Below are 12,230 nucleotides of genomic sequence, written 5' to 3'. Positions count from 1 at the left end.
TTATACTAGAGAGGCATATTTTGGGGTGGCACATTCTGCTATCCATCATTCGTTTGGGAGGGGAAAAACACCCCAATGGTAAAACATTCTTCCACTCTCTGGTCTCCCACACTTTTCTCTTGGGATGGGGAGAGGAGGGTGAAAGCTTGTTCATGGCATTTTGAATTAAGCTAAAAACAAATAAGCCCAAACACACCTCTTTAGAAGAAATATATTAAGTTGACAAGTTACAGCTGTTGTATGTCCTAATCAAATAGTACCAGAAATAATCACAGCACATAATGTTTAGATAAACTGACTAGGCACAGTGAAGTTTTGTAATAAAACCAAGTCGGTGAAGAGTGGCCTAGAATTTGATGACTGTAAAGAAAGAATTAGAAAACAATTGGTCTCTATAGTGTTTGTTATGACTGACTTACTGGAGTATGTGTGTGTATGAGTGTATGTGTAAGTATATGTGTATGTATAAGTTTGAATGTGTTGTTTTAATTCTGGATGACAGTGTACTGTAAAAAAATAAGACAGACAACTAATAATTGTATATAATTCAGTTCTTCAGAGTTCATAGTTTAATATGTTTTAATAGTCCAAATATATTAATTTAGGTATGTTTGGCATTGGGGTGGAGAAAACAATAGCAAAAAAATTAAGCCAAATTTTTTTTTCCCTTTGGAGGCTGAAACAATTGTGAAATCTGTGGGATAACCAGCAAAAGATTAGAACAATTACTCTCTGTCATTGAAAGGCCTATGTATACCTGTGGTTAGAAGAGGTCAGGTTCACTGGAGGGAAGTCATTTGTCCACTTCCATGCAAACTGGTCTTCCAGAAAGTGATGGAAGTTCTTTGAAATTAAGTACAATTTCAATGAATTGGCACAACCTGAAATTAATGCCTGAACATGAGCAATCAACAATTCAAAGGCCTAGAGCAAGACTGAGGCTTTTCAGAAACCAAACCACTCAAGTGAAGAAAATGAGAAAGAAAAATAAACTTTCTGTGGGTTGTAAATGCACAACTGAGAATTTCATATTTTTAAGGCTTTTCCCTTGTTAAAAGAAACAACTCCACATTATTAAAGGATTTGATATATTTTGGTCAGAAGCCTTCATTCTTTCCAAAACATTTCTTGCGCCAGCTCACATGCCCAAGTGGCCAGATGTGACTGGAAGTGGTTCCATGTGTCTAAATGGTAGCATTTGCAGTCACAAGTCAATGATTGGACTAATGGCTCTTGGCATGATGTCATCTAATCCAATTGAATGGGTGTTCTTGTCCTGCTGCGAAAAGAAGACCTGCCTTATTATTTCACTTGTTGGAGTATCTTGCCATGAATTCAAAACAAGAGTTGTCTGTTCTCACCAACTGCCATTTCCTAAATAAGATCTAGCTTTTTATATTGAAGTCAAGATAAGTTGCCATATATATGTATATATGTATATATATAATTTTATTTATTAGATTTAAGAACTACTTCTATGATGCATTAGATAATTTTTAATATTAGTAATTTAGGATTCATTAATATTCTAAGTGTTTTACTGACCCTAGATATCTGTCTTTTATAATATGAAATCATTTTAGAAAAAAAAAATAATTATTATATCACCATGATTAGAAATATCTGAAAAAATTACTAATTTTCACATCAATTCCTGAAAAAAAAAAAAGGGGGGGATAAGATTTGGAAAACCACTGGTATTTTTAGATTAGTCAGTGACAATAAACTTTTCACATAAAATATTTTTTTGGAATACAATCAGAAATTCCCACAAAAATGTTTGGTCCATTTTTCTCTCTCCTTCCCTCCCTCCCACAACCCCTTCCTCCTTTCCTTTCTTTCTTTCCTTCTTAAGTATATATATAAAGCCTTTGCGAGTGCTACTATTGACTGAACAAATAATTCCTATTACAAATATTGTGCCTCTATGCTCATTTGATAATTAAAGAAAATATAACACAAATTAATTCCTTGCTTGAATTTCCAAAAAATGTCATCAACTAAATAATGATTAATATTGGAATCTCTGTCTTTTTACTCATGAACATATTACCTGTGGAAGACTGCATTCTAGGGACAGATTGTTAATTTGTTTTTTTCAGCTTGGTTTTTAGTGACACATTCTAAAGGGTTAAAGTACTTTTATAATCAGAGAACCTCATTATTAAGAAGATTGTTTTAACTAATTTTATCCACTTATCCTATTTTTGTGGATCTTCGTACTTGGGCTTCATAGCAATTATAGATGTTTCTAGTTGTTATAATGTTTCTTCTGGATTTTGCTAGCACCAGGAAATCACCTATATTCTATGAAAACAGCTGGACACTTTTGACATAGCTTTTGAACACTCCTTGTCTCTCCTCACTTTTAGTGGAATGTTTTTCCTTTCCTGAAAATGATTAGGACTTGATTGTGCACAGCATCCTCACTGGCAAACACGTCCTTAGCATTTTATGTAATTACAAGTGCATGAATGTATACAAAAAATATTGCTTATAAACATCACATGTGTAAAGCCCATACCTACTGCTTTCATTCTGTGTCTGATTAAAATACATATTGCCATTCCAATCAGCTTTGGAAAGTTTTAAAGATACTTTATAAGATCAAAATTTGGTTGTTGCTTTCTCAAAAAAAAAGATAAAAAGTCTCCCTTTTGCTCACCCTGTGTATGAAGAAAATGTCATTATAAAAACTTCATTAATATGTAAATTGCAGCATTTTGATTAGCACTTGCAGACCCCTTTTGTTAAGAAAAAAGACGGAAGGAGCTAACCAGATTGCAATAATTTACATAATAAAAACTCAGTGGTGGCAATGCCACCAAGTAGAGAACCTAAAGAAGGCTAGAATGTCTTTTTTAAACAGCTTAATAAAGTATTAGAATCGTAAAGTACAAAAGGAGAGAAAATATTTTTCTTTTAACTGACAAACTCTATTTTAGGGGAAAATTACAGGTACTACAGATTGTATTAAGATGATATCAATGAGCATGTAGCCAACAATGTCAACACATGTGCATTTTTTCAATTTAGAAGTGCATGTTTCCATCATGTTGTATAGGGCTTTAAATATAAAATACAGGCATCTATTCATTAATTTGGTTTGATAAAGAGAAGACAGCCTAGGATGAGGCTTCAGTTTGTGGTGAAAATAACCAATTCATTGAAGTGATCAAAAGTTATATTTCAGTTTGATGTGAGAAACTTAAAGACATTACATTTTTTTAAAATACTGGAAAAATTAAGATATTTGACAATTCAGTTTGTGGTATGTATTCTTCGGTATTTTGTAACCCAAGGGACAATTTATGATTAGGTCATCTAAACTGAGAAAGCCAAAAAGAAATACTGAAACAATATTTTGTGTACTTGGATAGAAAAGAACTTTTCTTGGAAATACATAGATGGTATTGTAGAGAAGGATAAAAATTCCTTTCCCTCTACCCCATCTTAGGGTCATTGATTGAGGCCCTATAAATTAAACCAATAAAAAACAGATTGACAAGAGAAAATGAACAAAAGTTTATTAACACGTGCATCTTTATACATGGGAGTGCTTGGTGATGTGTAACTCAAAGTGGTGGTTAGAACTTGGGCTTCTATATCATCTTAACAAAAGAACAGTGCATTTTTAGTGAAATAAACAAGACAAAGTTAAAAGGATTTTGAGTTTTTTGAGTGACAAATTGTGAAAGGCAAATTGTTGAGGAAATTAATGAAAGATAAGGGCTAGTTAGTAAGGTTTGTTATGTAGATTCTTCTGGTGCCATCTTTGGGCTCATAAACGTCTAGAGTTATCTCCAGTGATTAACTCATGTTCTTCCTGGTAGGAAGGGGAGGGGGGAATATCTTTACAAATTTATGTCCTGCTTTTAGACAAATAAAAGAGGGGGGGAGGCAGAGAGCTTTTCTTATATCAACTTCTTCTCTATGGTTTTTAGAGCTCAAAATAATCCTTATGCCAAAATGGCATATTTTGGGGTGGCATATTCTGCTACCCTACAGCACAAATAAGACTGATGCATGGATTTTTCAAATTATTGCCTTTTCCCACTCCATTTGTTATTTGTTAAATATATCTACACATACATTTGATGTACATCAAACAAAAATTTGAGACTATGGTGCAGGTTTGCGCAGTGGCAGTATCGTAGCCAATGAGGTTTCTCCGAGGCGCGATTATTGCTAATTGAGACTATGGTGCATGTGGAAATATGTTGCTATATGGAAGTAAAATATAAAAATATTAGTGGTTTTTTTTTAAAGGGCTTTCTTTCTGGGGACATTTGATAAGAGAAACTGTGGAAAAATAGAAAACAGTTAGCTGGGTGTGAAGATTTGTTAATGAGACTGTCTTGTAGTTGAATCCACCAAGGCAAAAACCATACTTGGTGGCAGTAATTTGTTTATTGTTCAAAGGAGTTCAAGAATTGCCTTTAACAGCTGATTGCTACCTAGAAGGGAGGTAATTCTGGTCTCAATGCTTTATCTTCTGTAATGTTCTTGTCTTTAGTGTCATAGCAATTAGGTTAGCACCAGAGAAACCTATTAATCATTTCTGTTACTGCTAAATTGCATAAGTGTGTCGATTTGGAATCTTGGGGTGAAAATAGAAGATTAATGAGCTGACTTCAGTTCAGTGTGATAATCCAAGAACTAAATACCTGGTGCCTGTCTTGTTTTACAGAGTTGATAATATAAATTTTATTCTCTCCAAACTCTACTTTAATGTCAGTTAGGATATGGGGTGGGAGATTGGTTCAGAGTAGGAAACTAAAGAGAGATAAAGGAGGCATTAAACCAAGCAGCACCCAATCAATAGAGACATATATTTTTGGTAGAGACTAAAATTAATAATAGCTTAATGTATTGTGGGAACTGCAAAGGTTCTTCCATTCCATATTTACTGAGGCAATTTGATGAATTTTCTGAGCAAGGCTGTCTTCTGTATCTGTGACATGATTACTTTCATGTGGTAATTGTGGGTCATTTGGATTCTGAGTCTTCATTAGCCTAATCAAGTACAACATACAGAGTCCAAAATCAGAACGTTAATTCAATTTTCAGAAAAGTTTTTATGATTCTTTCACATCTTTGGCCTCCCAGCGCTGGCAACATCTAGCTCTGGTATATACTATAGTGCCAAAAAGTTCCAACTCCTTAGTTAGAAAACCATTCAAGGGGCGCCTGGGTGGCTCAGTCGTTAAGCGTCTGCCTTCGGCTCAGGTCATGATCCCAGGGTCCTGGGTTCGAGCCCCACATCGGGCTCCCTGCTCAGCGGGAAGCCTGCTTCTCCCTCTCCCACTCCCCCTGCTTGTGTTCCCTCTCTCGCTGTGCCTCTCTCTGTCAAATAAATAAATAAAAATCTTTAAAAAAAAAAAAAAGAAAACCATTCAAAACAGGAGAAAAAAGAAAGTATTTGACAGACAGAAGTCAGTTGCCTAATTTATATTATTATTATTATTAATATTATTATTGAGATTACTCTGAATGTATCTCTGCTCAAATGTGTAGATATCTTTAAAAGTAAATAGCTTTGGAGGGATTTTTATTTTGTTACAGTTTTAATTTTTTTCCTCAACTGGTTTCTATAAAAGAAATTCTATTATAATACAAAACAAATATTGGTGTAATATCTAATAATAATAATAATAACATCTTTTAATTTCCTTGAACCAAAGGGCTATTCTACTTCACTGGAAAAATAGTCCATATGAAGTTGTGCAGCTGTGTGAAACTTAATATAGATTTAATAATAAAATAAAAAAGAAAGAGAAAGAAGGAAAGAAAGAAACCTGTAGAAGTGTTTGTGTTTTAATGAAACCCTCAGACTATTTTCCAGCATTTTTGACATCTTAGCCATAGCAGAACATTGGCAAACCTTTTGTTCAGAGAAAATTACTCGTAGTGGCATGATTTAAAACAAGACAGACAGACAGAAAGAAAGCAAAGTCCCTGCCACCTCCAACATCCTAAAGTCTGGTATATAAATCAAATGTTACTCTGCAACCATGCAGTAGGAAGGTATAATATGAATGTCAGTTTATTTAAAAAATGTTTATGGGGCCACCTGGGTGGGAGAGTTGTGAAATAGAGCCCCGCATCAGGCTCTGCACTGGGCATGGAGCTTGCTTAAGATTCTCTCTTTCCCTCTCCCCAGCCCCAAATGTTTAAGGATAAATAAAGTTGTGTTTCATTTGCACAGTTCTGTGTACTCAGAGGGAGAGGTCAGATTAAAGTACTTGTAATAGCTAACACTAAGAGTCAAAACAAAAAAAAATAAATAAAAATCCCTCCTCTTCCTGGATGTTGAAATAATTCTCTGATATTTATATTTGTGACAATTAATTGGATGTGTATTTCTGTCCTAAACTTCAGCTTGCATATTTAACAAGCCATGACATTTATGATGATTAAGTACAGAGTGAATATATAAGAAACAGTGCTAACATTCTTTTCTACATCTTTGCTTCAAATTGTGTATTTCTTTGGGAGCCTGAGCTCTTGATATATTTGGGAAATTAAGGAAACATGTCATGATTTTACATCAGTCTTTTGCAAACTGCAGGCTATGAATCATTACATACATCAAATAACAACTGGTGTCCTCTATTATAACATAGCTGGAAGGTAATAGCTAAATTTTGAAACCAGGTTTGTCTAACTCCAAAGGGTCTCATCTGAACTTCTGTATCTATACCACCCACTAGTGCAGCTCAGTAGTGGGCTATTAGGAAAGAAAGACTACCCTTTTCCTCTTGTCAGTTTCTTGTTTTGTTATCAAGTTCTTAAATTTATGCAGCTGATGAGAATGAGGAATTTTGTAATATATTTGGAATGCATTTGTAATTTGCAGGTATGTTTGTTTTTAGGTTAAATCATTTGATAATTGTGGGTTATAGATTGCTACCAAGTGATTTGCTGCTGACACTTGCTCTATAAAGTACATTGTCTCTGGAATGCTGTGATCAAAAGCTCTTACCAACAGTTACTTACTACTTTATGCCTGTTGTAGATATAGAAAGGCACATACAATCTGTAGTTTAAAAAGTAGAGTACAATAGGTGAGTCCACTAATAAAAGCCAAAATAAATGAAATGAGCTGATTCAGTTTGCAGTACTTTCCAAGGTGATGGGGCATAATTTCTGGAGAAGATCGTGGTTGAGTTGGGCCCTGAAGGGTGGGTACGATGGTAATAGGTAGAGGAGCAGAAACACCATTGCAAGAAGTAGAGACAGCAATAGTGAGTAAAGAGGAGGGTGTTTAGGTAGTAAACCCTTTTTGGAATTGAGTGGATGATAGAGTTTGTGAAGACTAGTTTGAGAAAATGGAATTCTCGAAAATTATACTGTAGATAATTGAAGAACCACTGAAAATTTCTACCCGGGAAATAATAAAATGAGAGCTAGATGCAAGAATATTCTAGGAACTTTGTATGGGGTATACTGCTGTCAGAGGAGAGAAGTGTCAAGGAAACTAGCATACTAACTCAGAACTCAAAGTTTGCATCCAGAATATTCTGCTAAAGCAGTTATTTATCTAGAAAGCAAATAATTTGTACACACTTTTAAAAACGAATTCTATGTTATCATTTTAATTATGGCTAATTATCATAAAGTCTATCATAGCAACACAAATATATATAGTGTATGCCTTCCTTTTGTGTGATTTCTCAGTTCTTAAAAGTATATATTTAGGATCTCAGGAAAATGCTAAAGAAGGAGGAACAGACTGTTCATTTTGGATTTATTATAACATAGATGCATCGTTAAACACAGGAGATATTTTGTAGTTATTTTATTAAAATATATTAGTTTCCATATCTGGGATAATTATACTCAAATAGTGACTAGAAAAACAATAACAACACTAATTTTCACACAAAAGCAAAAATCTAGTTTTCTTGATTTCACAGAACATTTATAGAAATTAAAAACAAAAACCCCTGAGTATTAGCCTTAGGTATAGAAATGCACATTCCTTCACTCAGTCGTGAAGTTGAACTGTTCTGACCTGGGAAAGAAAAATAATAAGCTGGAGTAACAGTGTGTTCAGAAAAATTGGAGTCAGCTAATCAATTTTCGGTAACTCTGATTTATGTGTCTAATAACATGACTGGCAATTTATAGTCCCTATCACTAAATCTCAAAACACAATTTGCTGCAGCCATAAGCAATTTGTTTAGTGTAAATGGCCTTTAATCCCATTGATGATTGATTAATCTATAAATCACCAAAAGAGCCACATGAGCCTGAAAAAAAGGACGCCCTAGCTTTCTTATTTTTTTTTAATTTTTAAGTTCTACATTATTACCAATAAAAAAATAGGTCAAGTCTTCCAAACATCCAAGATAAAAATGTTAATTAGTAAAATATGAAAACTCTAGGTATTATTACTATTAAATCATTTGAAATAAACTCAGGAAAACACATAGGGTTGTTTGAAGGTTAAGATGATTTAATCTACTTGAAAATCCAAGAGAAGTGTATGTGATTAGCTAGGCCTTAAAAAAAAAAAATTATCTTATTTCTTCTCTAGAATCTGAAAGTTTTTTTGTCATTTTGGTGGGAGTAATCAACTTAAGATACAATTTTTTTTAAGATAAAAATATTTTTGAGGAAAACAAACACAAACTAGGATATTCATTTAGAAATATGAAAGGTGGTCATTTGTACATTTAGTGACAACTTGTAATAACTCAGTTTATTATATTTAGTGAGAAAAGGTAACTGAAAGCACAGTATCACTAAAAGTAGGAAGAACGTATTTAATGACATTCTATTTCCTTCCAAAGGGATGGGATGTAAAGCACATAGAGTGGTGTGTACATGGGATTTTCTAATGGTTTTGAAGAATGAAGTTGTAGGTAAGGACTGTTATCAGAGGACTGACCATTATAAAATACATTCACCAACTTTTCTCCATATTGAAAATCCTATTGTCTTGTCACTATCTTACTTAGGGTAATCTGCATGGACAACTTACCTTCTCATCTTATACTCCAGTACTGGATCAAGGACATTTCCAACTTTATAGAACAAAAGAAGAAAAATGTATTTGTGTGAAACATGACTTGTTCAGTTGTTGCCTATTTCAGTGTTCAACACTCAATGTTTGCCTTCATCTTTTCTCTCAGCATCAAAGTGGCTTCGAGTCAATGTCAGACTTTCAGTGATATTTAAAACCTGGTGAGTTTGGTTATCATACTTTTCCTTTCTGCTGAAAGCAAGTTGGAAAGAAATTTGATTCTGTTGCTTCCTGTTGGAACATTTCAAAATACTCAGATGTCAAATGGGAGAAATTGATTTTGATAGAGTTCTGGGCTCAGCTTGGGTAGGCATACTTTTACAGGGTTGTATTTACTCCCATTCTAATCTTTCCGGTGAGCCGACTGCTAAGGCATTATTCATGCATGTCAAAGGAAGTTGGTAGTTCCATTTAGTGATTTACAGGCTTGGTTGCTTTTTGTTGAAGCCTGATTAAAGTGACAGGAATCTTTTTTACTTGGGATTGTTCTTGGCATAGCAAATGCAAGATATTCAGCTAAAATAAATACCCGTGAGAGTCATAAATGCCATTAAGGACTTGGATTCAAAAGGAATGGTGAAGTTTGGCTTGAATAAAGAGAAAAAGAGGATTTCATTGTTACAGTTGCTGAAGTTGGCAGGTATAATTGTGTTCTCAGATGCATTCTCTTTACTATCTGTATGTTGTCAGTTCAAGAGTGAGCTGGAAAAGAAGGGAAAGGTTTTGCCCCTTCCTCACCCCCATTACCCACCTAGAGAAAACTATCTGAAACCTAAACATGGTGGGAGGCCATAGGGAATAGGCAGAGCTTTAGAGACTCATCTCCTCTCCGCCTCCCCCCACCCTCTTTCTCTCCCCCTCAGAGTCAGTTGGCAGAGTACATTTTACTGTGTAATTATTCACTGGTTTCTTGTCTCTTCATGTGCTTTTAAAAAAGAGAAATAAAATATTATTTTCTAGCAGGTGGTGACAGATTTTCGACAAGGCAATGAGGAAAGTGACAAGATAGAAAAAGTTTTTTTTTTTTCTTTTTCTTTTTCTTTTTCTTTTTTTGGGCTGCACAACCAAGACTTTGGGCCCTTTGTAAATATATTAGGTTGGCTGGCAGAACATTATATCCAGGACGCCAAACCAGTGTAAAGACCTAGTCCATAACCTCTAATCTTACAGACATGAACTCTATTATTTCCCATTAAAATTAGAGGTTACCAAATTGTAACAGATGTCCTTAATAGACACGTCTTTATTACTGGAGAACATTAGGTAAATGAAAATTGAACCCCATATTTTAAGTTGCAGCTCATGAAAATACAAAGCTCCATGGCTGGATCTGGCATTTTAAGCCTAAATTATAGAAGCCTTTATACAATTTGCATTAATTGATGCATCAGCAGTTTTTCTAAATCACAGCAAGTATGAAATAGTAGGAATTAAAAAAAAAAAACACAATTGAATCCTAGCTACTCTAAGCAAACTACAATATTTGACATCCCCTAATTCATAGAGACCATATAGTGTATTTCAATAGCAAGAATAATTAATTAACTGCTAGGAGAATAGGGCTGAGGGTGGAAATCTTCCAATAGACCTATAATGAAAACAAGCTGAGGGATGAATAACTTGATATAAAAGAGCTTTATGACTGTGTGTTGTTGCAGGTGTCTGAATATTTTAAAATAGAGATTAAGATGATGTCTATGTGTAGGACAGTTAAGCTACAAACACACAAAATGGACAAAAAATAAGAGACAAGACTGCTTTGCTGAAGTCACTATGAAATTACTCGCATCAACTAGTAAAATTTAAATACACTAATATTCTATATTACTTGTATTAAACCCTATGTACCTCCAGAGATTTTAATTTCACAGTTTAGTTTTCCCCTGCTTAACAAACTGCTTTCAAAAATAGCTGAGAGGGGAATTAACTTTATCATGGTGCCTATGTATAGATAGGTATAGCATTTAATGAGATGGAAATTTTTCCGTGCCTATGAATAAGAAGAAATGGTTTTTAAGTACACAGATTTTTTTTCACTTTGATAACTCTTTGGGGGAAAATGGGCCATATTTGTAGCATTTTCCATTAGTAATAGTATTCTTATGGTATTCAATATAGTGAAAAAGAGAGCATGTTTAGAAAAAAAGAAGTGTTTTGCCAATTCTAGAAATGGAGATGGCAGTTCTGGGTCTTTCTGGAGAAAATTCAGGGATAACATACAAGTAGCAATGTTTGACAGTAAAATCACAGTAAAAACCATAGGGGGTTTCCAGTTGAGCACATAAGGAACTTGGAAGTCATCACTCTGTCCTAACAACAAGTCAAAAGCTAAACAAACTGAAGAATGAACAACTCTTCTTAGATCCATCAGATAAGTGATGTCATAGGGCAAACTGCCCTATGGAGAGTTGGAGAGACAGACAGGCAGATAGAATCACAATTTACTGGAGCAGAAGCCTCTGTGGGAACTAGAGTCAGAGTAAAACAAAAACAAAAACAAAACAAACAAACAAACAAAAAACCACTTGAGCTGTAGTTGACAAATTGCAGGGGCTCTGTGTACACAAGTCTAGAGGTAAAAACCCCAAGGGGACTTCATCATTAGGGGTCCACACAGTTTTATGAATTTTGCCTCCAGGAGCCCTACCAGGTTCTCAGAGTGAATATTGGAGAAAAATTCCCTTTTGCTTCTAGCAGGAGGTGGGGATAAACAACCAATTTGAAATATGTCATAGCTTTCTGTTCTTCTTAAAAAGGCTTGCACTCAAGAGAAACTGCTTTGCCAGAGTCTAAACTATTGGGGTTTTATCAGAACTTAACTGCCCTGAGGAAAGGGAAAATACCCAACACCAGCCCCCTTGAGCCATCCTATTGCACCTAAGGAGAGGAAAAATGGAGAAGTACAGAGGCACAGGCTGACTAATGGCCTGGGACCTAATTCTAAGACTACAAAATACTTCCCCTACCCCCCTTCACCACCACATTGCTTAAAATCTACATACAGTAGTTCCTTCTACCTAGTATATCATATCTGGCTAATAAGAAAAACAGGGAATAAAAAGGCAAAACAAAACAAAACCCAAAATAAAAAACAAACAAAAAATAGTTTGGAGAGATAGAGAAAGTATCAGATCAGAATCAGACTCAAATATGGCAGGAATGTTGGAATTATCAGACCAGAAATTTCAAAAAAGCTGTA

The 12,230-nt window shown here is 34.6% G+C and overlaps 1 non-coding gene across 1 annotated transcript; it reads left to right on the top strand.

Annotated features, from left to right (window-relative positions):
• The first annotated feature begins 4,131 nt into the window (after positions 1 to 4,131).
• On the top strand, positions 4,132 to 4,269 carry LOC123326895. The gene has a single exon (XR_006541380.1). It is a non-coding gene; the product is annotated as a U4 spliceosomal RNA (small nuclear RNA).
• The last annotated feature ends 7,961 nt before the right edge of the window (positions 4,270 to 12,230 follow it).

Source organism: Neomonachus schauinslandi, chromosome 1 (assembly GCF_002201575.2).
Source record: "Neomonachus schauinslandi chromosome 1, ASM220157v2, whole genome shotgun sequence".
In the NCBI taxonomy this organism is placed as follows: Eukaryota; Metazoa; Chordata; class Mammalia; order Carnivora; family Phocidae; genus Neomonachus; species Neomonachus schauinslandi.
Note: the sequence above shows the minus strand (reverse complement) of the source record. Positions and strands in the feature narration are given on the sequence as shown.